Below are 26,102 nucleotides of genomic sequence, written 5' to 3' on the forward strand. Positions count from 1 at the left end.
AAGTGACTGTTCTGTCCCAATAAAGTAGATTTGGTAGGCTTGTCAAAGAACAGTTCAGGATATGGGGAGTAGGGTATATGGAAACCTCTTCTATTTTTAATGTAACATTTTTTGAGATCTATGTATCTTTTAAAAAAAAGATAATAAAAAAATAGGTGAGGGTCTATTTCTGAACTCTTGATTTGATTTCATTGATCAATATGTCTTTCTTTATGTTAATACCATGCGGTTTATATTTTTTAAATTTTTTTAAAAATTTAATTTAATTGTATTTTTAATAAAAATATTACATTCAAAAAATATGAGGTCCCATTCAACCCCACCGCCCCCACCCCCACTCCCCCCACTGCAACACTCTCTCCCATCATCATGACACATCCATTGCACCTGGTAAGTACATCTCTGAGCATCGCTGCACCCCATAGTCAATGGTCCACATCATAGCCCACACTCTCCCACGTTCCATCCAGTGGGCCCTGGGGGGATCTACAATGTCCCGTAGTTGTCTGTGAAGCACCACCCAGGACAACTCCACGTCCCGAAAACGCCTCCCCATCTCATCTCTTCCTCCCATTCCCCGCACCCAGCAGCCACCATGGCCACCCTTCCCAGACCAATGCCACATTTTCTCTGTGGACATTGGATTGGTTGTGTCCATTGCACATCTATGTCAAGTGGGGGCTTAGATTCCACATTGATACTGGATGCACTTCTCCTGCTTTCAGTTGTAGGCACTCTAGGCTCCATGGTGTGGTGGTTGACCTTCTTCAACTCCATGTTAGCTGAGTGGGGTAAGTCCAATAAATCAGAGTGTAGGAGCTGAAGTCTGTTGAGGCTCAGGGCCTGGCTATCATATTGTCAGTCCAGAGATTCAAATCCCCTAAATATGTCTTAAACCCCAGCACCAACTACAATTCCAGTAAAGTAGCATGAAAGTCTTGTGAAAAGAGATCCCATCTGAGTCCAGTTTCATCACGCAGAAACACCAGCTCCAAAGAAGGGCCTTCTGATATGGCAGTGAACCCCATCTGACATGACCATAGAACCCGTGGGTCTCTTTATCCCTCAAAAGAACCAATAACTGGGGTTTGTATCTACTTTATCTGTCTCTGAGACTCTGCTCAGTTATGCATAAGGGCAATCCTTCTGACAACCTCCAGACTCTTTTTTAGAGACTCGTAGCCATTTAAACTCATTTCTCCTTTCCATTTCCCCCTTACATTAGATCAAACAGCATTTTGAAGTCATGTTATTATATGTAGACAGGGATATTCTGCTGATCCGCATTGAACCTTTAATTTGAGGTCATTTTCTAGTTGCATCTTCAGCTGGTATTTGGTAGTGATCCCTCGGTGCCAGGGAGGCTCATCCCTGGGTGTCCTGTCCCATGCTGGGGGGAATGCACTGCATCTACATGCTGAGTTTGGCTTTGAGAGTGGCCACATTTAAGTAACATGAAGGCTGTCAGGAGGAAACTCCCAGGCACAATGCTACTGTACGCCTTGTTCTTATTGCAGGTGTATAGGCTCACAAGCATAGCCATTAGTATCAGGAGCCCACTGTTGGACACTCATTCCTTCCTGGTTCTTACCGTTGCACCTGGGGGACTGCTGCTGCTCCCCTAGGGACCACGACAGAGCCCCCCCAGCCAGGAACCCAGTACCCCCCCAGCTGTTGTTTTTAATTGTTTCCACTATGAGTATATCTAAACATTACCATGCACCCTGGACATATGCCCTGTATAACTCCCTGTCAACCATATATAGCCCGTCAATAACATCCCATACCAGTATTCCTCTGCTGCCATTGTTGAACCACTCTGTGATCCAAAACTTCCTGTAAAGTGAATCCCAATATAATGTCAGTTTCCCTTACTAGTAAAATGGAATATAGTGATGAGTTTAAAGGTTAGCTCTAGAGTACATATTGATTTGGAAAAATTTCTACATCCTATCTTTTTCTTTTCTTTTTTCCTAATTATTGAGCTTCTCTTCACAAGAGTCTTAGATCACAGTAATTCATACATACAATATACAGTACTCCCGCAGATCCACCATAAAACCTTTTCCCTTCCACAGTGATAATCTTTTAACTTATTCATATCATATTTCCTGAAACTGATGTACAGACTCTGAAACAATAACTTTCAAACAAGGTGACATCTGTGCTTACAATGTGGTCCATACTTTAGGATATACAGTTTTCTAAATTTTTTAGTTATCCTATGTTTTACATTATGGTTTACATTATTAGTCTGTCATCCCCTATATGTTTTTGGTGTAATATTACATGTTTTATATTCATCCTCGTGTACTCTCGCGAAACGCCTCCCTTGCCCCCACATTTACCTTGGTTCCATCCATTCAACATCCATTTTCCCCTCCCCTTGGGGCCCACAGCGATAGCCAATCTCCATTTCCCGAGAAGCCACGTCCAGAGATACTTGCAGCAGTGTTCAGGGCCTGACTTTCTCAACTGCCCTAATGACCTGGGAGCTACCCTTTCTCTCGAGAGATACAGTTTCTCTCTATTTGATGGCATTAGTCCTCCCCAGGATGTGGGTCCACCCCAACTCTCACTTCTTGGGTCTCTACCCAATGGTACAACCCACCCTGGCAAAATGAGCCTTCAGCCATTCCCCAGGAGTCCGTCCCACATCAGACCATTGCCTCTGAGCATCCTAAACAGGTAACCCTCTTAATTATATTTTGATACGATTTTCTCAGCATTTTACTCTCAACCAACACCTGACACTCTCCTATGTTCATATGTTGCCCCTCCCTCCCTCCAATTTTTCGGGCAATATTACCCCTCCGCCCGTCCCCAACCCCCCTCAAACCCGCAAAGCCGCACCCAAAGGCAACCTCTTGCCCCCATTTTATCCCTTCTTTGTGCTCATACTTACCGCCAGCTCATCATAGATTCCACCCCTGCATATGTCGGCTCACATCCTTCCTCCACCCCCCGATTTCCTGTAAGCCTATTTTCCAGTCTCTAGCTCTCTGAGGCAGGTTGCTTATTTCATATCATTGAGGTCATGTAGTATTTGTCCTTCAGTTCCTGGGTTGCTTCACTCAACATAAGGTTCTCAAGATTCATCCATGTTATCACATGTGTTTGTAGTGTATTTGTTCTTACAGCTGAGTAGTATTCCATTGTGTGTATATACCACATTTTATTGATCCACTCGTCTGTTGATGGGCATTTGGAGTGATTCCAACTTTTGGCGATAGTGAACAATGCTGCTATGAACATTGGTGTACATATATCGGTTTGTGTCCTTGTTTTCATTTCTGATGGGTATATACCCAGCAGTGGTATTGCTGGGTCATATGGCAAATCTATGGTTAGTTTTTTGAGAAACCACCAAACTGTCCTCCAGAATGGTTGGATCCTTCTACATTCCCACCAGCAGTGGATGAGTGTTCCCCTTTCTTCACATCCTCTCCAGCATTTGTATTCTTCTGTTTTTTTTCATAGCTGCCAATCTTATGGGAGTAAGATGGTATCTCATTGTAGTTTTGATTTGCATTTCCCTGATAGCTAGAGATTTGGAGCATTTTTTCATGTGCTTTTTAGCCATTTGTATTTCTTCTTTGGAGAAGTGTCTTTTTAAATCTTTTTCCATTTTTTAAAATGGATTGTTTATCTTTTTATTTTCAAGATATATGAGTTCTTTATATATGCAAGTTATAAGTCTCTTATCAGATATATGGTTGCCAAATATTTTCTCCCATTGTGTGGGTTCCCTTTTTACTTTCTTGACAAACTCCTTTGAGGTGCAGAAGGCTTTAATTTTGAGGAAGTCCCATTTATCTATTTGTTCTTTTGCTGCTCGTGCTTTTGGTGTGATATTCATGAAGCCATTTCCTATTACAAGGTCCTGTAGATGTTTCCCTACACTGCTTTCCAAGATCTTTATGGTCTTGGCTCTTATATTTAGGTCTTTGATCCATCTTGAGTTGATCTTTGTATAAGGTGTGAGATGGTAATCCTCTTTCATTCTTCTACATATGGCTATCCAGTTCTCCAGGCACCATTTGTTGAATAGGCCATTCTCTCCCAGTTGAGAGGGTTTGGTGGCTTTATCGAATATTATATGGCTATATATATGAGGTTCTATATCAGGACTTTCAATTCGATTCCATTGGTCTGTGTGTCTCTCCTTATGCCAATACCATACTGCTTTCACTACTGTAGCTTTGGAGTATGTTTTGAAGTCAGGAAGTGTGATTCCTCCAATTTCATTTTTCTTTTTCAATATGTCTTTGGCTATTCGGGACCTCTTTCCTTTCCAAATAAATTTCATAGTTAGTTTTTCTAGTTCCTTAAAGAAGGCTGTGTTGATTTTTATTGGGATTGCATTGAATGTGTAGATCAGTTTTGGTAGCATAGACATCTTAATATTCAGTCTTCCTATCCATGAACAAGGAATATTCTTCCATTTATTTAGGTCTTCTTTGATTTCCTTGAACAGTCTTGTATAGTTCTCGGTGTATAAGTTTTTTACCTCTTTAGTTAAATTTATTCCTAAGTATTTGATTTTTTAATTTACTACTGTGAATGGTATTTGTTTCTTGATTTCCTCCTGATCTTGCTCATTATTGGTGTACAGAAATGCTACTGATTTTTGCGCATTGATCTTATAACCTGTGACTTTACTGAACTCATTTATGAGTTCTAGAAGCTTTGTTGTAGATCTCTCAGGGTTTTCTATGTATAGGATCATGTCATCTGCAAATAATGAAATTTTGACTTCTTCCTTTCTGATTTGAATGCCTTTTATATCTGGTTCTTGCCTCAGTGCTCGAGCAAGTACTTCTAAGACAATGTTAAATAGGAGCGGGGACAATGGGCATCCTTGTCTTGTTCCTGAGTTTAGAGGGAAGGATTTTAGGATTTCTCCATTGTAAACAATGTTGGCTGTAGGTTTTTCATATATACTCTTTATCATGTTCAAAAAGTTTCCTTGTATTCTGATTTTTTGGAGTGTTTTTATCAAAAAGGGGTGCTGTATTTTGTCAAATGCTTTTTCTGCATCTATAGATAGAATCATGTGATTTTTTTCCTTCTATCTGTTTATATGGTGTATTACATTGATTGATTTTCTTATGTTGAACCATCCTTGCATACCTGGAATAAATCCCACTTGGTCGTGGTGTATAATTCGTTTAATGTGTTGTTGAATACGATTAGGAAGTATTTTGTTAAGTATTTTTGTGTCTATGTTCATTAGAGAAATTGATCTGTAATTTTCCTTTCTTGTGGTGTCTTTGTTTGGCTTTGGTACTAGGGTAATGTTGGCATCATAGAAGGAGTTCGGCAATGTTCCTTCTGTTTTAAATTTTTGGAATAGTTTCAGCAGGATTGGTGTTAGTTCTTTCCAGAATGTTTTGTAGAATTCACCTGTGAAGCTGTCTGGCCCTGGGCTCTTCTTAGTTGGGAGATTTTTAATGACTGATTCTATCTTTTTGCTTGTGATTGGTTTGTTAAGATCATTAATTTCTTCTTTCGTCAATATGGGCTGCTTATGTGTTTCTAGGAATTTGTCCATTTCCTCTAAATTGTCATTTTTGTTGGAATATAGTTTTTCAAAGTATCCTCTTATGATAGTCTTTATTTCTGTGGGGTCAGTGGTGATATTGCCTTTCTCATTTCTTGTTTTGTGTATTTGCATCTTCTCTCTTTTATCTTTGTTAGTCTCACTAAAGGTTTGTCAATTTTGTTGATCTTCTCAAAAAATCAGCTCTTGGTCTTGTTTATCTTTTCAAGTGCTTTCTTATTTTCTATTTAATTTAGTTCTGCTCTTATCTTTGTTATTTCCTTCCTTCTTCTTCCTGTTGGGTTACTTTGTTGTTGTTTTTCTAATTCCTTCAAAAGTGCAGTTAGTTCTTCAATTTTTGCTCTTTCTTCTTTTTTTTATTGATTTTGTAATAATATTACATTAAAAATATATATGTGAGGTTCCATTCAACCCCACCCCCCCACTCCACCCCCCCCCCCCCCCAGCAACACTCGTTCCCATCATCATGACACATCCATTGGATTTGGTAAGTACATCTTTGGTCACCTCTGCACCTCATAGTCAATGGTCCACATCATGGCCCATACTCTCCTCCATTCCATCCAGTGGGCCCTGTGAGGATTTACAATGTCCGGTGATTGCCTCTGAAGCACCATCCAGGGCAGCTCCATGTCCCAAAGACGCCTTCACCTCTCATCTCTTCCTGCCTTTCCCCATACACATCAGCCACCATGTCCACTTTTCCCAATCCAATGCCACCTCTTCTATGTGGACATTGGATTGGTTGTGTCCATTGCACCTCTATGTCAAGAGGAGGCTCAGATTCCACATGGATGTTGGATGCAATCCTCCCACTTTCAGTTGTGATCACTCTAGGCTCCATGGTGTGGTGGTTGTCCTTCTTCAACTCCATCTTAGCTGAGTGTGATAAGTCCAATAAATCATATTGTAGGTGCTGGAGTCTGTTGAGGCTCAGGACCTGGCTATCACATTGTCAGTCCAGAGATTCAAATCCGCTAAATATATCTTAAACCCCAACATTAACTGCACCTCCATCACCTTAGCATGAAAGTCTTATGAAGGAAGATCCCATCTGAGTCCAGATTCATCACACATAAACACCAGTTCCAAAAAGGGGCCATCTGACCTGGTAGTTAACCCCATCGGCCATGACCATAACTCCCATGGGTCTCTTTAGCCCTCGAAGGAACCGATATCTGGGGGTTGTATCTGCTTTATCTGTCTCTCTGACTCTGCTCAGTTGTGCATGAGGGCAATCCATCTGCCAGCCTCCAGACTCTTTTTTAGAAACTCGTAGCCATATAAACTCATTTATCTTTTCCATTTCCCCCTTACTTTAGGTCAAACAGCATTTTAAAGTCATGTTATTTTATGTAGACAGGGATATTCTGCTGATCCACATTGAACCTTCCATATAAGGTCATTTTCCAGTTGCATCATCAGTTGGTAGTTGATAGTGGTCCCTCGGTGCCAGGGAGGCTCATCCCCGGGTGTCATGTCCCACGCTGGGGGGAAGGCATTGCATTTACATGCTGAGTTTGGCTTCGAGACTGGCCACATTTGAGTAACATGAAGGCTGACAGGAGGAAATTCCCAGGCACAATGTTGCTCTAGGCCTTGTTTTTATTTTAGGCTTATCAGCTCACAAGCATAGTCATTAGCATCAGGGGCTCACTGTTGAACCCTCACTCCCTCCCGGTCCCCGCCACTGTACCTGGGAGACTGTCGCTGCTCCCCTAGGGACCACGACAGAGCACCACTGGCCAGGAACCCAGTACCCCCCCTACTGTGGTTTTTAATTGTTGCCACTATGAGTATATCCAAACATTACCCTGGACATATATTCTGTACAGCTCCCTGTCAGCCATATATTACCTGTCATTGGTATCCCATACCAGTATCCCTCCATTGCCATTGTTGAAACACTCTGTGATCCAGAACTCCCCGAAATTTGAAGCTCAATATAATGTCATGGTCCCTTACTAGGGAATGGCATATAGCGATGGATTTAAAGGTTAGATAAAGAACTTGGATAAAGTTAGGTAAAGAACTTACATAAAGAATGTTGACTTGAAAAAATTCTACACCATATCTTTTTTTTTTTTCCCCCCCCCCCCCCTAATTATTCAGCTTCTCTTCACAGGAGTCCTAGACCACAGCAATGCATATATATAATATACAGCACTCCCATATATCCACCACAAAACCTTTTTCCTTCCACAGCGATACTCTTACACCCTATTCATATCATATTTACTTAACGTGATGTACAGAGTCTGAGACATTAGCTTTCTAACAAGGTGACATCTGTGCTTACATTATGGTGCATACTTTAGGATATACAGTTCTTTACATTCTTAGTTATCCTATGTTTTACATTATGGTTTACATTATCAGTCTGTCATCTCCTATATGTTATGGTGTAATATTACATGTTTTATATCCATCCTTATGTACTCTCAAGAAACTCCTCTCTTATGCCCCATTTACCTTGGTTCCACACATTTAACGTCCATTTTCCCTTCCACCTTGGTGCCCACAGTGACAGCCAACCTCCGTTTCCTGAGGAGCCACTTCCAGAGATAGATGGAATAGTGTTCAGGACCTAACTTGCTCAACTGCCCCAATGCCCTGGGAGCCACCCTTTCTCTCGAGGGATACAGTTCCCTCTATTTGGTGGCATTAGTCCTCCCCAGGATGTGGGTCCACCCCCACTCTCACTACTTGGGTTTCTACCCCATGGTGACACCCACTCTGGCAGAATGAGCATTTAGACATTCCCCAGGAGCCCGTCCTGCATCAGACCCTCCCCTCCGAGCATTCTAAACAGGTAACCCTCTTTATTATATTTTGATATGATTTTCTCGGCATTTTACTCTCCACCAACACCTGACCCTCTCCTGTGTTCGTATGCTACCCCTCCCTCCCCCCACTTTTGGGCAATGTTACCCATCCGTCCCTCCCCAGCCACCCTCAAACCCCCAAAGCCCCAACCAAAGGCAACCCCTTGCCCCCCTTTTATCTCTTCTTTGTGTTCATACTTACCACCATCTCGTCTTAAATTCCACCCCTGCAGACATCAGCTCATATCCTTCCTCCACCCTCCGATTTCCTGTAAGCCTATCGTTCAGTCTCTTACTATCTAAGGCAGCTTGTTTATTTCATATCATTGAGGTCATGTAGTATTTGTCCTTCAATGTCTGGGTTGCTTCACTCAACATAAGGTTCTCAAGATTCATCCATGTTATCACATGTGTTTGTAGTGTGCTTGTTCTTACAGCCGAGTAGTATTCCATTGTGTGTATATACCACATTTTATTGATCCACTCATCTGTTGATGGGCATTTGGGTTGATTCCAACTTTTGGCAATAGTGAACAATGCTGCTATGAACATTGGTGTACATATATCTGTTTGTGTCCTTGTTTTCAGTTCTGCTGGGTATATACCCAGCAGTGGTATTGCTGGGTCATATGGCAAATCTATGGCTAGTTTTTTGAGAAACCGCCATACTGTCCTCCAGAACAGTTGGATCCTTCTGCATTCCCACCAGCAGTGGATGAGTGTTCCCCTTCCTTCACATCCTCTCCAGCACTTGTATTCTTCTGTTTTTTTCATAGCTGCCAATCTTATGGGTGTAAGATGGTATCTCATTGTAGTTTTGATTTGCATTTCCCTGATAGCTAGAGATTTGGAACATTTTTTCATGTGCTTTCTTGCCATTTGTATTTCTTCTTCGGAGAAGTGTCTGTTTAAGTCTTTTTCCCATTTTTTAAATGGGTTGTTTATCTTTTTATTTTCAAGATACAGAAGTTCTTTATATATGCATGTTATAAGTTTCTTATCAGATATATGATTGCCAAATATTTTCTCCCACTGTGTGGGCTCCCTTTTTACTTTCTTGACAAACTCCTTTGAGGTGCAGAAGGCTTTAATTTTGAGGTAGTCCCATTTATCTATTAGTTCTTTTGCTGCTCGTGCTTTTGGTGAGATATTCATAAATCCATTTCCTATTACAAGGTCCTGTAGATGTTTCCCTACACTGCTTTCTAAGGTTTTTATGGTCTTGGCTCTTATATTTAGGTCTTTGATCCATCTTGAGTTGATCTTTGTATAAGGTGTGAGATGGTAATCCTCTTTCATTCTTCTACATATGGCTATCCAGTTCTCCAGACACCATTTGTTGAATAGGCCACTCTCTCCCAGTTGAGAGGGTTTGGTGGCTTTATCGAATATTATGTGGCTGTATATGTGAGGTTCTATATCAGAGCTTTCAATTCGATTCCATTGGTCTATGTGTCTCTCCTTATGCCAATACCATGCTGTTTTCACCACTGTAGCTTTGTAGTATGTTTTGAAGTCAGGTAGTGTGATTCCTCCAATTTCATTTTTCTTTTTCAGTATGTCTTTGGCTATTCGGGGTCTCTTTCCTTTCCAAATAAATTTCATAGTTAGTTTTTCTAGTTCCTTAAAGAAGGCTGCGTTGATTTTTATTGGGATTGCATTGAATGTGTAGATCAGTTTTGGTAGGATAGACATCTTAATAATGTTCAGTCTTCCTATCCGTGAACAAGGAATAGTCTTCCATTTATTTAGGTCTTCTTTGATTTCCTTGAACGATCTTGTATAGTTCTCGGTGTATAAGTTCTTTACCTCTTTAGTTAAATTTATTCCTAAGTATTTGATTTTTTTATTTACTATTGTGAATTGTATTTGTTTCTTGATTTCCTCCTGATCTTGCTCATTATTGGTGTACAGAAATGCTACTGATTTTTGCGCATTGATCTTATAACCTGTGACTTTACTGAACTCATTTATGAGTTCTAGAAGCTTTGTTGTAGATCTCTCAGGGTTTTCTATGTATAGGATCATGTCATCTGCAAATAATGAAATTTTGACTTCTTCCTTTCCAATTTGAATGCCTTTTATTTCTGGTTCTTGCCTCAGTGCTCGAGCAAGTACTTCTAAGACAATGTTAAATAGGAGCGGAGACAGTGGGCATCCTTGTCTTGTTCCTGAGTTTAGAGGGAAGGAGTCTAGGATTTCTCCATTGTAAACAATATTGGCTTTAGGTTTTTCATATATACTCTTTATCATGTTCAAAAAATTTCCTTGTATTCCAATCTTTTGGAGTGTTTTTATCAAGAAAGGGTGCTGTATTTTGTCAAATGCTTTTTCTGCATCAATAGATATAATCATGTGATTTTTTTCCTTCAATCTGTTTATATGGTGTATTACATTGATTGATTTTCTTATGTTAAACCATCCTTGCATACCTGGGATGAATCCCACTTGGTCGTGGTGTATAATACGTTTAATGTGTTGTTGAATACGATTAGCAAGTATTTTGTTAAGTATTTTTGCGTCTAGATTCATTAGAGAAATTGGTCTGTAATTTTCCTTTCTTGTGATGTCTTTGTTTGGCTTTGGTAGTAGGGTAATGTTGGCATCGTAGAAGGAGTTGGGTAATGTTCTTTCTGTTTCGATTTTTTGGAATAGTTTCAGCAGGATTGGTGTCAGTTCTTTCCGGAATGTTTTGTAGAATTCACCTGTGAAGCCATCTGGCCCTGGGCTCTTCTTAGTTGGGAGATTTTTAATAACTGATTCTATCTCTCTGCTTGTGATTGGTTTGTTAAGATCATCAATTTCTTCTTTTGTCAATATGGGCTGCTTATGTGTTTCTAGGAATTTGTCCATTTCCTCTAGATTGTCATTTTTGTTGGAATATAGTTTTTCAAAATATCCTCTTATGATAGTCTTTATTTCTGTGGGGTCAGTGGTGATATCGCCTTTCTCATTTCTTATTTTGTGTATTTGCATCTTCTCTCTTTTTTTCTTTGTTAGTGTTGCTAAAGGTTTGTCAATTTTGTTAATCTTCTCAAAAAACCAGCTCTTGGTCTTGTTTATCTGTTCAAGTGCTTTCTTATTTTCTATTTCATTTAGTTCTGCTCTTATCTTTGTTATTTCCTTCCTTCTTCTTCCTGTTGGGTTACTTTGTTGTTGTTTTTCTAATTCCTTCAAATGTGCAGTTAGTTCTTCAATTTTTGCCCTTTCTTCTTTTTTGATATATGAATTTATGGCTATAAACTTCCCTCTCAGTACTGCTTTTGCTGCATCCCATAAATTTTGGTATGTTGTGTTATCATTATCATTTGTTTCTAGGTAGTCATTGATTTCTTTTGAGATTTCCTCTTTGACCCACTGTTTTTCTAAGAGTGTGCTGTTTAATTTCCAAATTGTGGGGTGAAATCTGGGCTTCTGTCCCTTGCAAATCTCCAGCTTGACTCCACTGTGGTCAGAGATAATGTTTTGTATGATTTCAATCTTTCTGAATTCGTTCAGCCTTTCTTTGTGGCCTAGCATATGATCTATCTTGGAGAATGATCCATGTGCGCTTGAGAAAAATGTATATCCTGCTGTGTTTGGGTGTAGCGATCTATATATATCTATTAGATCCAGCTCCTCTAATATACTATTCAGATGTTTTGTTTCTTTGGTGATTCTCTTTTGAGATGTTCTGTCCAGAGTTGATAGTGGTGTATTAAAATCTCCCACTATAATTGTAGATGTATCTATTCTTTCACTTATTTTTTCCAGCATTTGCCTGACGTATTTAGAGGCACCCTTGTTAGGGGCATAGATATTTATGATTGTTCGATCTTCTTGACAGATTTTTCCTTTCACTAAAATGTAGTATCCTTCTTTGTCTCTCACTATTGTTTCACATTTAAAGTCTATTTTGTCTGATATTAATATAGCTACTCCTGCCTTTTTTTGGTTATTGTTAGCTTGTATGATTGTTTTCCAGCCATTCACTTTCAATCTCCATGCGTCTCTGGGTCTAAGATGTGTCTCTTGTAGACAGCATATGGATGGGTCATATTTCCTTATCCAATGTCCCAGTCTGAATCTTTTGATAGGTGAGTTTAATCCATTGACATTCAGTGTTATTACTGTCAAGGAATTAATTGTGCTAGCCATATTTTGATTGGATTTGTGTTTGTCATATTTTGTTTGTATATTTTTTCTTGTCTTTTTTGTTATTGTTGTTGGTCTTATACTCTCCTCCAACTCTGCCTTTCCTGTTTTTTCCTTTCTTCCTGTAGAACTCCCTTTAGAATTTCTTGAAGGGGAGGTTTCTTGTTGGTATACTCTTTCAGTTTCTGTTTGTCTGCGAATATTTTGAACTCTCCATCATGTTTGAATGCTAATTTAGCTGGATAGAGTATTCTTGGTTGGAAATTTCTTTCCTTTAATACCTTGACTATATCATACCACTGCCTTCTTGCCTCCATGGTTTCAGAAGAGAAATCAGCACTTAATCTAATTGAGCTTCCCTTGTATGTGATGGTTTTCTTTTCTCTTGCTGCTTTTAGGATTTTCTCTTTGTCTTGAGCATTGGATAATTTGACAAGTATATGTCTTGGGGTGGGCCTGTTGGGGTTTATGACTTGTGGAGTGTGCTGTGCTTCTTGTATATGTACATCTGTCTCTTTCAGTAGATTTGGGAAGTTTTCAGCCATTATTTCCTGCAGCATTCCTTCTGACCCCTTTCCCTTCTCTTCACCTTCTGGAATGCCTATAATACGTATGTTTGAGCGTTTTGCATTGTCATTCAGGTCCCTAAATCCTAATTGGATTTTTTCTATCTTCTTATTGACCCCTTCTACTATCTGTTTGATTTCTGAAGTACTGTCTTCCACATCACTAATTCTCTGCTCTGTCTCTTCTAGTCTGCTGATATTTGCTGCAAGTGTATTTTTGATTTCTTGAACTGTGGTGTTCATTCCCATCATATCTGTTATGTTTTTTCGTATGTCTGCAATTTCCCCTCCAAGTGATGTCTTCATGTTGTTAACCTCTTTCATTACTTCGTCAAATTTGTCGGTGATAAATGTTCTGAGATCTTTCATTGCTTGTGCCAAGTTTTGCTCCCCTTCGTGATTATTGGTTTGTTGATTGGATTCAGCCATGTTTTCCTGATTACTGGTTTGGTTTGTAGATTTTTGTTGCTTTCTGGTCATCTCTTTATCTTGACGGATTTAATCAGTTCCTTAGCTTCTTTGTCTGCTCTTGGAGGTTAATTAGCTGTTATTTTTGCATAGGTGTTATATCTTCTCTTTGTCACTTTTTTCTTCTTATTCTAGTTTCTTGTTGTTGGTTAAGTTCACTTTAAAGGAAAGTATTAGTGTTGGGGGAAGGCAATTGTGTAAGCAAGGGAAAAGTGTAAAGTAATATTGGTGATATATGTTAGCAAAGCAAGAATATGAGATCTGGGAGGATGGAGGTTAGATTTATGTAAATTGTGTAAAGTTATAGCAGTAGGTAGAGTACCTATTATGAGGTAGGTGATTGAATATGGGAGGATTATGGTATGAGCTAAAAAGCTATTGATTTCGTGAGAGAGGGAAAGAGAAAAAAAAATGGTAATAGTTTCAAGAGTGGATAACAGACAGAAAACAAAACATAGGTATTAGAAGTTAAGACTTAGACCCTTCGTGGATCGAAGAAAGGGAGGTGGGAGGTGGAATATGGGAGAGCCAGTAGATGGTGGCGGGTATCAAGATGTAGGGGGAAGAGGATAGTGCAGGTAGGCTAAATCAGTTCACACAGAAATGAGGCAGTGGAGGATGAGAAAACCCCAGCGAATGTGAGGTGTTTCCTGCCGCACCTATTTTATAATTGAGTTAAAATAAACTAAGTAGAATATGAGGGACAAGAGGGAGAGAGACAACAGAAAAAAAGAAAGAAAGAAAAAAAAAGAAAGTGGGGGGGGAAGGGACGAGAGGAAGAAAGTAGAAGGGGATGGGTAAGGGGTGGGGAACAGATAGGGGAAAGAAAAAAAAACAGATATGCACGACCCAGAATTAAAACACCCACTTCACAGCACCTACCACGAAAAAAAGCCTTAAATAACTGAGTAAAAGAAAGACTTTGGGGGATACGCTGTGAGAGAAGACTAGGGGATAATGTGGTGTTAGCAATCAGGAAATTGAAAAAAGTAAAGAATAAGTCAAAATGAAAATAAAAACAAAACAAAATGAAACGATAAGGAAAGAATGCCAACGTTGAAGGCTAGGGCATTTAAGGACCTCAGATGGACCTCAGTGCGTGATGGATTCAGGGATGGAAAGTCTGAGGTATTGAGGTCTCAAGAGATGTGAGTCTCTGTGGTGTGGGCCACCAGATTTTAGGGAATTCAGACTTGGCACCCTCCAATCTGGTCTACAGGAAGCCTGGGAGCCCCGCAGTGTAATACAGCCCTCTGGGATCCCCTCAGCTGGGTGCCAGCCTTAAGGGGGAAGTCAGATCCATAAACTTTATATTATGACTGAACCCTGCAATTCATTTACTTAGTTGGGCTCATTAGTATATTTCACTTCAGCTTTTAGACAGCTCCCGTCCTGTGATTCCAAACCTCTGCCACTAGAGGGCGCCTCTACACCGCAGCCACTTTGCTAGTTCAGATCTGAAGCCTGGCCTGTGACGCCGAAAACAGATTCGAAAATCGGATTTCCCAAGCTTCGCAAAATATTCCCTAATCTGCTTCCAGATGTATCCCCCTCCCTTGCCGCAGCCTAATACAACTTTCCGATTACGTCTCTTTATTGCCTACAGCCTATTTGGGTCGGAGACCGGCTGCCGGGCTTTTGGGGGCGGGGCTTCAGGCGGAAGCACTATTGTTTATTTTCGCAATCACAAGTTTCTCCCGCTTCAAAACAAAGCACCGTCTATCTTCCCAAATCCCACTGCAAAGGCGACCCATCGCATCAACCCGTGCACAGCTCGCCCAGAGCTCGTGAACTCCTCGACAGCTCAGAGCCGTGTAAAAGCAGTGCCGCTGGGCTGAACCGCGACGCGACTCCCCCCACCCCCAGCAGGGAGGAGCCCGCGCGGGTCTCACCCACAGGCAATAGAACCCAAACTATATCTACTAGACCAATCCTCTCCGTTACCTTTCCACCCAATCGATGTCCAGGCACTTCTGCCCTACAAAAATCCTGAAAAAGCCCGGCTTTGGAGAGCCTGCAGCCGCGCCCAACCGTCTCCTCCCGGGACCTACCGCAAAGGCAAGTTCACTCAGCGACCATCTTCTGATATGTTCGGGCAGGGAATTCTTGAGGCTCAGTTTGTTAATTAGCAAGCAGGATCTCTTTCTTCTTTTTTGATATATGAATTTATGGCTATCAATTTCCCTCTCAGTACTCCTTTTGCTGCATCCCATAAATTTTGGTATGTTGTGTTATCATTATCATTTGTTTCAAGGTAGTCATTGATTTCTTTTGAGATTTCCTCTTTGACCCACCATTTTTCTAAGAGTGTGCTGTTTAATTTCCAAATCGTGGTGTGAAATCTGGGCCTCTGGCCCTTGCAAATTTCCAGCTTCACTCCACTGTGGTCAGAGATATTGTTTTGTATGATTTCGATCTTTCTGAATTCATTAAGCCTTTCTTTGTGGCCTAGCATATGGTCTGTCTTGGAGAATGATCCATGTGCGCTTGAGAAAAATGTATATCCTGCTGTGTTTGGGTGTAATAATCTATATATGTCTATTAGATCCAGCTCCTCTAATATACTGTTCAAATGTTTTGTTTCTTTAGTGATTCTCTTTTGAGATGTTCTGTCCAGAGTTGATAGTGGTGTATTAAAATCCCCCACTATAATTGTAGATGCATCTATTTTTTCACTTAGTTTTTCCAGCATTTGCCTCACGTATTTAGAGGCACCCTTGTTAGGAGCATAAATATTTATGATTGTTCAATCTTCTTGACAGATTGTCCCTTTCACTAAAATGTAGTATCCTTCTTTGCCTCTCACAATTGTTTCACATTTAAAGTCTATTTTGTCTGATATTAATATAGCTATTCCTGCTTTTTTTTTGATTATTGTTAGCTTGTATGATTGTTTTCCAGCCATTCACTTTCAACCTCCATGAGTCTCTGGGTCTAAGGTGTGTCTCTTGTAGACAGCATATAGATGGGTCATATTTCCTTATCCAATGTCCCAGTCTGAATCTTTTGATAGGTGAGTTTAATCCGTTGACATTCAGTGTTATTACTTTCAAGGAATTATTTGTGTTAGCCATATTTTGATTGGATTTGTGTTTGTCATATTTTGTTTGTATTTTTTTCCCTTCTATTTTTGTCTTTTTTGTTGCTCTTACACTCTCCTCCAACTCTGCCTGTCCTGTTTTTTCCTTTCTTCCTGCAGAACTCCCTTTAGAATTTCTTGAAGGGGAGGTTTCTTGTTGGTATACTCTTTCAGTTTCTGTTTATCTGTGAATATTTTGAACTCTCCATCATTTTTGAATGCTAGTTTAGCTGGATAGAGTATTCTTGGTTGGAAATTTTTTTCCTTTAGTACATTGACTATATCATACCACTGCCTTCTTGCCTCCATGGTTTCAGATGAGAAATCAGCATTTAATCTTATGGAGCCTCCCTTGTATGTGATGGTTCTCTTTTCTCTTGCTGCTTTTAGAATTTTCTCTTTGTCTTGAGCATTGGATAATTTGACAAGTATATGTCTTGGGGTGGGCCTGTTGGGGTTTATGACCAGTGGAGTGCTCTGTGCTTCTTGGATATGTACATCTGTCTCTTTCAGTAGATTTGGGAAGTTTTCAGCCATTATTTCCTGCAACACTCCTTCTGACCCCTTTCCCTTCTCTTCTCCTTCTGTAATGCCTATAATATGTATGTTTGAGCATTTTGCATTATCATTCAGGTCCCTAAGTCCTAGCTGGATTTTTTCTATCTTTTTATCGACCACTTCTACTATCTGTTTGATTTCCGATGCACTGTCTTCCACATCACTGCGAAGTTCTGCTCCCCTTCCTGATTTTTAGTTTGTTGATTGGATTCAGCCATGTTTTCCTGATTACTGGTTTGGTTTGTAGATTTTTGTTGCTGTCTGGTCATCATTTTTTTCTTTGACGGATTTAATCAGTTCCTTAGCTTCTTTGTCTAGTCTCAGAGATTAATTAGCTGTTGTTTTTGCGTAAATGTTATATCTTCTCTTTGTCACTTTGTTCTTCTTATTCTAATTTCTTATTGCTGGTTAAGTTCACTTTAAAGGAAAGTATTAGTGACGGGGAAAGGCAATTGTGTAAGCAAGGAAAAAGTGTAAAGTAGTATTGGTGACATATGTTAACAAAGCAACAATATGAGTTCTGGGAGGATGGAGGTTAGATTCATGTAAATTGTGTAGAGTTATAGCAGTAGATAGAGTACCTATAATGAGGTAGATGACTGAATATGGGAGGAATATGGTATGAACTAAAAAGCTGTTGTTTTCGTGAGATAGGGAAAGAGAAAAGAAAGGTAATAGTTTCAAGAGTGGATACCAGACAGAAAACAAAATAAAGGTATTAGAATTTAAGAGTTAGACACTTTGTGGATCAAAGAAAGGGAGGTGGAATATAGGAGAGATAGCAGATGATGGAGGATATCAAGATGTAGGGGCAAGGGGATAGTGTAGGTAGCCAAAATCTATTCACACAGGGATGAGGCAGTGGAGGATGAGGAAACCCAGCAAATGTGAGGTGTTTCCTGCAGCACCTATTGTATAGTTAAGTTAGAATAGAATAAGAAGAAGATGGGGGGCAAGAGAGAGAGGAAAAAAAAAAAAGACTTTGGGGGATACACTGGGAGAAAAGACTAGGGGATAATGCCATGCCAGGAATCAGAACATTAAAAAAATAGAATAAAAACCAAAACAAAACAAAACAAAAAAGAATAAACACAAACGTTGAGGGTTAGGACATTCAAGGACCTCAGATGGACCTCAGGGCATGGTGGATTCAGGGATGGAAAGTCTGAGATATTGAGGACTCAAGAGGTGTGAGTCTCTGGGGTGTGGGCCACCAGGGTCCAGGGGACTCAGACCTGGCAACCTGAAGTACGGTTAACAGGAAGCCCGGGAGCACCACAGTGCATCACAGCCTTCAGGGATCCCTGCAACTGGGTGCCAGCCCTATGGGTGAGGTCACATCCACAAGCTCTATCCTGTGTTCTGTACCCTACAATTCACTCATTCACTAGGGTCTATTGTGTGGATATATCACCAATTGACTTCAGGAACCCTCCCACCCTGTGATGCCCCAGAATAGCCACCTGGAGGCACCTCTAGGCTGCAGCCAATTTAATGACTCAGATCAATATCCAGGTCCGGGGGAGGGGCTCCAGCCGGAAATGCTAATAACAGAGTCCAAACCCGAAATTCCCACACTTCGCAAAATATTCCCCTAATCAGCTTCCCAATGTCTCCCACCCTACCAGACCCTGGTGGCGTCTCTTTATTGCTATTACTTTAAGACCACTGTAGATCAGCAGCTGGGCTTGGGGGGGCCGTGGCTCTAGGCAGAAGTGCTATTGTTTGTGTCCGCAATCAAAAATTCCCTCTGCTTTGCCATAAAACTCCCGTCTGTCTGCCCAAATCGGTCTGCAAGCGCCTCCCGTCCTATCAACCCCCCAATAGGCTGCCCAGGGCCCACAAATTCCCCATTACTGCAGAACCTCCAAAAAAAAAGATAAAAAAACCACGGCGGCGGCCCGATGCCATGGCTCCGCCCACCCAAGGAGGGAACTTTCCGCGCGCGCAGCTGGGATCTCCGTGTATATTTTATAGACGTATCCTCTCTGTTACCTTCCCACCAAATCGATGTCCAGACACCTCCCGACCAGCAAAAATCCCGAAACAGCCTGGTCCGGAAGAACCTCCAATGCCGCCCAGCCACCTCCCTGCAGGAGATACTATCAGGCAAGTTCACTCAGCCACCATCTTGCCCCCCTCTCTGTTTTTTTTTTTAAGATTTTATTTTTTATTTATTTCTCCTCCCCCTCCCCACCCCCCACCCCCAGTTTTCTGTTTTCTGTGTCTGCTTGTATTCTTGTCAGCTGCACCAGGAATCTGTGTCTCTTTTTGTTGCATCATCTTGCTACATCACCTCTCCATGTGTGCGGCCCCATTGCTGGGCAGGCTGCACTTTTTTCACGCAGAGTGGCTCTCCTTATGGGGTGTACTTCTTGTGCATGGGGCTTCCCTATGTGGGGGATGCCCCTGAATGGCACGGCACTCCTTGTGTACATCAGCACTGTGCATGGGCCAGCTTCACCACACGGGTCAGGAGGCTCTGGGTTTGAAACTTGGACCTCCCATGTGGTAGGCAGATGCTCTAGCCACTGAGCCAAATCTGCTTCCCCTATGCTGTTTTGACCACTGTAGTTTTGTAATATGTTTTAAAGTCAGGAAGCATGAGTCCTCCAACTTTGCTCTTCTTTTTAGGATGTTTTTAGCTATCCTTACTCTTCCAAATATATTCTGTAAAGTAGATTGATGGAATTTTGATTGGAATTGCATTGAATCTATAAATCAATTTGGGCAGAATTGAGATCTTTAATGATATCCAGTCTTCCAATCCATGAATACAGAATGTACTTCCATTTGTTTAGGTTTTCCATGATTTCATGTAGCACTGTTTTGTAGTTTTATGAGTGTAGGTCTTATACATCTCTGGTTAAATTAATTCCTGGATATTTGATTTTTTTTGTTGCTATTGTAAATGGAACTTTTTCTTGATTTCCTCCTCAGATTTTTCATTACTAGTGTATAAAAATGATGCTGAGTTTTGTGTATTGATCTTGTATCCTGCCACTTTGCCGAACTAATTTATTAGCTCTAGTAGTTTTGTCATAGATATATAAGAATTTTCAAAAAATAACACATTAAAAATTTGAAGGGAATCTACCAATAGTGAGACTTATACTTCTTTTCCAGTTTGGGTATCTTTTATTTCTTTTTCTTGTCTAATTACTCTAGCTAGAACTTCTAGCACAGTATTGAATAACAGTGGCAACAGTGGGTATACCTGTCTTGGTCCTGTTCTTAAAGGTACAGATAAGATAATATCATCTGATTCTTATCATGTCCAAAGTGTATATTTGGCTCACATTTTCCATACTGCCTCCTTATCAACACAGTACATCTTTCACATAGATGCAATTATATTATATTATTACTGCTAACCACACATAGGCCACTCCACCTGTATTTTTCACATGCTTTTCTACATTCCCAGCACCCTGCAGTAGTGATGTACCTTTGCTGTAGCTCACAAAGGACAGTCTGGCATCTGTACCATCAACCACAATTCTCATCCATCTCTTGGTTTACTGTGCTGTTCAGTTCCTAGTATATTCTCTAACATTCTGTCAATTGGCATTTACATACCTAGACTACCATTTTCAGCCACATCCCCATTTATAACGTAGCTGTTACTCACTGTATGTTACCATCCACTCTATACATTTCCAGACTTTTACAGTAAAGCTAATTAAAACTTCTACATACATTAAACATCAGTAGTCCATCTCAGTCCTCCTCTTATCTCCTTTAAGAATTCACCACCTACCACTAGGTCCACCATTTGTTGAATGGACTGTTCTACCCAAACTATGTGAGTTTGACAGGCTAGTCAAAAATCACTTGACCGTACATGTGAGGGTCTGTTTCTGAACCATCAGTTTGGTTCCATTCATCTATGAGTCTGTCTTTATGCCAGTCCCATGCTATTTTTACCACTACAGCTAGGTAATATGATTTAGAGACTGGATATGAGGGTTCACTTTTCCTTTTTATGATGTTTCTGGCTCTACAGGACCACTTACCCTTCTGAATAAATTTGATAATCGTGTATTCAATTTATTTAAAAATTGATGATGGAATTTTTATTGGGATTGCATTGAATCTGTATATCAATATTAGTAGAATTGACATCTTGATGATATTTAGTCTTCTAATCCATGAGCATGGAATGTTCTTCCAGTAATTTAGGCCTTTTTTGATTTCTTTTAACATTGAGTTGCAGTTTTCTGAATACAAGTGCTTTATATTTTTGGTTAAGTTTATTTCTGATTATTCGAGTTTTATCTGTCATATTTTGTTTTTGCCACTCTTTTGACACTTTTATTGATATAATCTTAATTTCCAGTCTCTCTTCTAGGCCTCTCTCTCTTTTCTTTTCTTTTCAGGTTTTAGCACACTCTTTAGAATTTCCTGAAAATCTGGTCTCTTGGTTAGAAATTCTCTCAGTTTCTGTTTATCTGTGAATATTCTAAACTTGCCCTCTTTTCTGAAAGACAATCTTGCTGGCTATAAGACGCTTGACTGGAAGTTTTTCTCTTGTAGGATCTTAAATATAGCACACCACTGTCTTCTTGCATTCATGGTTTCTGGTGAGAAATCAGCACTTAATCTTATTGGGTATCCCTTATATGTTATGCATTACTTTTCTCTTGCTGTTCTCAGAATTCTATCTTTGTCTTTGGCATTTGACATTCTGATGAGCATGTGTCTTGGAGTTGGTCTATTTGGATTTTTCAGATGGGAGTATGTTGTGCTTTTTGGACATGGATGTCTGTCCTTCAATAGGGTAGGGAAATTTTCTACCATTATTTCTTCAAATATTCTTTCTGCCCCTTTTCCCTTCTCTTCTTCTGGGACACCCATGATATGTATGTTTGCATGTCTTTCGCTATCATTTATTTCCCTGAAACCATGTTCAACTTTTTCCATTCTTTTCTTCATCTGTTCTTTTATATGTTTACTTTCAGACGCCATTTCTTTAAGCTCACCAATTCTTTCTCCTGCCTCTTCTCACCAATTCTTTCTCCTGCCTCTTCAAATCTGCTATTCTATGATTCCAATTTTTAAAAATTCCATTTACTGTAACTTTCACTCCCATAAGATCTGCTATTTTTCTATGTATGCTTTCAAATTCTTCTTTTTGTTCATCCAATATCTTCTAAATATCCTTAATCTCTTTAGCCATCTGTAGCAGTTCGATATGGTTATGAATTCCAACAATTGATACTGGGTTATATTTGTAATCTCATCTGTACCTGGAAGTGAGGATATTTTGTGAAAAATAAATGCATATGCAGTTTTGTTAGATGCTGCCAAAATTCTCTTCCAATGGATTATACCATTTTGTACTACCATCTAGAAAGTTTGAGAATGCTTATTTCCCCATAGCTTCATTAATAATGTGTATTGAAAAGCTTCTGAACTTTTGCTAAGCCAAAAGGTAAGAAATGGTATCATTATTTCACACTGATCTTATTATAAGGAAAATTATGCACCTCTTCGTGCATTTCAAGGTATTTATATATTTAAAAAGTTTTTTTTATTTTTTAGGAGGTACCAGGTATTGGACCCAGGACTTCATACATGGGAAGCAGGTGCCCAACCACTGAATTACATCTGCTCCCCAATGAGAGTTGGTTTTGTCATTTGTTTGTTTGTTTGTTTTCAGGAGGTACCGGAGCTCAAACCTGGGACTTGTACCTGGGAGGCAGGTGCTCAACCACTTGAGCTACATCAGTTCTTCTGTTATTGTTTTATTTTAAAACTGTCTGCTCCTGTCTTCCTGTTTTCTAGTGGGTTTTGGTGTCTTTTCTCTCTCCCTCACTTTTTCTTTTAAGATTTATTTTATTTATTTACTTCTCCCACCCCCCATTGTTTGCTTTTGCTGTGTCTGTTTGTTGTGTGCTGGTCTCCATGGGACCGCCCATGTGGATGGGAGGTGCCTAATCTCTGGAACCACCTCTGCTCCCTGCTTTGTTGGGTCTCTCATTATGTTTTCCTCTGTGTGTCTCTTGTTGTGTCATCTTGTTGTACCAGCTCACTGCACTAGCCCATTGTGTCAGTTTGCTGTCTTGCTTGTTTTCTTTAGGAGGCACTGGGAACCAAACCTGGACCTCCCATGTAGTAGGCAGGGGCTCATTTACATGAGCCACATCTGCTTCCCAACCTTTAATTTTTTTTTACTGTTTTATAGAGGTATAATTAGCATAATAAAATGCACATACTTCAAGTATACAATTTTATTAACTTTGGTATATGTATATACCTATGAAAACATCACCACAGTCAATATAATGAACATATTCATTACTCACCTAAGTTTCCTCATGCCCGTTGTAATTTATGTCTCCCTTCTTCCTCCCATCTATCCACGGCTATCCTCTCCTTCCTAAAACTATGGGTTCCTATTCTACCAGATTCTCCATCTATTAGGAGGTTTTTTATTCAGACTGGTAACTTAAAAAATCTCTAGTTGGTTCTGATGTTTGTTCTGTCTCTTCAGATTGTGTTTTTTCATACCCTTTAGCATGCCTTATATTTTTTGTTGCAAGCTGGACTTGATGTACTGATAATAGGAAGCGAGGTAAATCGGCCTTTTAGTGTGAGGCTTTAGTGTGAGGCTAGGAGTTAGACATGTTTAATGTTTGCTGTAGCTTTATATGCCAGAGGCTTCAACTTCCTCTAGTGCCCTTTTTTTTTCCCCTGTTGTCTTTGGGTTTCCCTAGAAACAGCTTCTTCTTAAATAGAGTCTGTATCTTGCAGCTCTCTAAGTTGTAATCCACTGTTTCTATGATGGAGCCTTGTTGATGTGTTGATGTCATTTGGGGAGGGGAAGTGTTGTATAATCTTATGATTAAATCTCTTTTGTTTTTGTTTTTCTTTTTCTCTTTGGTGGGTCAGAGTCCCTGGGCTATAATCTTAAAAGAGTTTCATAGCCTTTTTCCCTCTCCCTTTATGTAAGACAGTGTGATGATTAGGCTAATGTGTCAACTCAGCCAGGTAATGGTGCCCAGTTGTTTGGTCAAGCAAGTCCTGGGCTAATTGTAATACAAAGGCATTTCATGGACTTTAATCATCAGTGAGTTGATTGCCTAGATGGTGGTTACAATCAACCAAGGAGATTGCCATCAGCAACAAGTCTCATCCAATCAGTTGAAGGCCTTAAAAGAAGTGATTTCAGCATTCAGAGAGATTTCCCATATCTACTTCATACAGACTGTGTCTCCTGGGAAACTCATCAAGGACCTTCATTGGAGCACTTGGTTTGCAGCCTGCCCTACAGAATTTGGATTTGTGCATCCCCATGGTCGTGTGGAACAATTATCTCATACTATTTACAGATATCTCCCGTTGGTTTTGTTTCCCTAGAGAGCCCTGACTAATACAGACAACAAGACTGGAATGGGCTGGAATTGGCCCTGGTCAGATAAGGCTTTGGTAAAGTAATTTCTCTTGAAGACTGGAATTTGTTAGAGAGAACAGGATGAAGAAGAGTATGCTCTGGGCATGTTTCAAAGTGGTTGCTTTTCTCCCTCAGAAGCTCAAGAGGATTTTCCTCCTAAGTCACAGTGGGACCCTGGTGAAGCTCTTAGAGGTAAAGCCCTTGAAAGTGTAGGGGCCCTCCTAAGACGGTGTCCACCAGCATTTTAAACTATCAAGCTAGTCCAAGTTGAGTCTCCAGCAATTTGTCAGTTACAGTTTAAGGGTTCCTACTGCTACTGGCTCTAGTGGCAGACTTCTGCTGGTAGTAAGCTTTGATTCTCTGTACTTCCCTTCTCTCCAGGTATTGTAGCAGTGATTTATTCTGTGACCTCATTTCTCTGATGGATATTAGAAGAGTTGTTGCTTTTCAGTTTGTTCAGCTTTTTTCTTGTTCTGAGGATGGGAGTGATGACTTTCAGGTCCTTTACAAAAGGCACACCCAGATTTTAAAGGCATTTACCCGTATTTTTCCTTCTACTTATGGTTTCTGTTCTTTTCCTTTTTTCTTTTTACATTTGGTTTGATCTTTCATCCATTTGGAGTTTATTCTGGTGGATCTAAGTTAATCTTCTTCCAAATGACTATCCATGGTTCCAACACTATTTATTAAAAACCCATCCTTTCTCAGTGATTTGAGGTGCCACCTGTTATGGATTGAATTAGTCCCCCCAAAATATGTTCAAATCCTAACCCCTGGCTCTATGGATGACAACCTATTAGTAAACAGGATCTGTGAAGGTTATATTGAGATGAAGCCAAATTGATTAGGGGTGGGCCTTAATCAAATATGACTGCTGTTCTTATAAAGTGAGGGAATTTGGATACAGAAGTGAGAATGAGACAGAAGGAGACAGATTGCCATGTGATGGAGGTAAAGATGGATTGTTGGCAAGCCACCAGAACACTCTAGACTTCGGAGAAAGTATGACTTGCAAATGCCTTAATTATGGACTTCTACCTTCCAAAACTGTGAGACAGTAAATCCCTGTTGTTTAAGCCAACCAGTCTGTTGTTATAGCAGCCCTAGCAAACTAAGATACCACCTTTGTCATATTGTAACCTCCACGTACACTTGGTTCTATTTCTGGGCTTTCTGTTCTATCCCAGCAGTCTGCCACTAGCATCCTGCTCTCTTAATAATGAAGTGTTATAGTATGTTTTAATTTCTGATAGGGCTATTCTTTTCTTAGTGGTCTTACTTTTCAGGGTTTTTTGCTATTCTTCCATGTTTATTTTTCCATATAAACTTTAGCATTACATTTCCTAGCTCTGAAGAAAAGAATATTTGTACTATTTTTATTGGGATCCCTTACATTTATATATTCAACTTGAGTTGAGTGAACTCTTTATTATGTTGATAGTCCTTTCTATTAGTTCAGATCTATTTTTGTGCCCTTCATGAGTGTTTAAAAGTTTTCCTTAAATAGGTGATG

This window comes from Dasypus novemcinctus, chromosome 1 (genome assembly GCF_030445035.2).
Source record: "Dasypus novemcinctus isolate mDasNov1 chromosome 1, mDasNov1.1.hap2, whole genome shotgun sequence".
NCBI lineage: Eukaryota > Metazoa > Chordata > Mammalia > Cingulata > Dasypodidae > Dasypus > Dasypus novemcinctus.